Here is an 867-nt window from a genome sequence, read left to right as displayed (position 1 = left end):
AGAAGTAAGAAGCTTAAAAGCTCCTTTTTTTTTTCAAAAAAAAAATGTGTGTGTGTGTGTGTGTGTGTGTGTGTGTGTGTGTGCGTGTGTCATACGGAACATCCCATATACCCACTTCCCAGACGGCACCCTCCAGTGGCCTCCACCCCCCCACACTGGAGCCCATATACTGTCATCCCTGTCACTTGTCCACTGTGTGGTCTGTGCCCCCAGCCCTTCCCCAGTGCTTGTCCATCTGCTCAAATCTAGTCAGCCCATCTAGAGATCCTTGTTTTAGGAAGGTCAGCTGTTCCTCATCTAGCAGCAATCGGTCATCAATGTTCCTTTAGAGAAGATGGGGGTCCGCTGTTCATTTCCCCAGTTCTGTGCCGGGGTTACCGTGTGGGAGTCTCCTGGGCCACCCTGGCCAACAACTCAAAGGGAGGCGTCTCCTGTCCGGCATTGTTCCTTCTCACGTAGCCTTTAGCTGTTGGACACACTCACATTGACCCTTGACTCTTTGCTTATACTTTCCTTTCGGGTGTTTAAGACCCTGCAGTTGGCCCAGCTACACCAATTTATTTTTACTCTTGAGGCCATTTGTTTCTGCTATTTCGAGACAGGGGGTCCCCTCCCTCGGTAACCCAGAAGTCCTGGAACTCAACACAACACATAGACCGCACAGAGGTCCGAGGCCTCCCGGCCCGACTTTCTCCCCCACTCAGCGGACAGCTGAACTTTGCTGACCGCAGCAGGCCTGCGCTGCGGGACAAAGCACGCTCTGAATTCAGCTGCCAAGACAGAAATCTCCACTAACGCTGAAGGAGACGAACGCCCCAACGCAGGGGACGTTGACGGCCCAGAGTCTGTTCTTAGAAACCGAAAAAT

This window comes from Nannospalax galili, unplaced genomic scaffold (assembly GCF_000622305.1).
Source record: "Nannospalax galili isolate Female #2095 unplaced genomic scaffold, S.galili_v1.0 scaffold90, whole genome shotgun sequence".
Classification (NCBI taxonomy): Eukaryota; Metazoa; Chordata; class Mammalia; order Rodentia; family Spalacidae; genus Nannospalax; species Nannospalax galili.
This window is presented reverse-complemented; position numbering follows the sequence as displayed.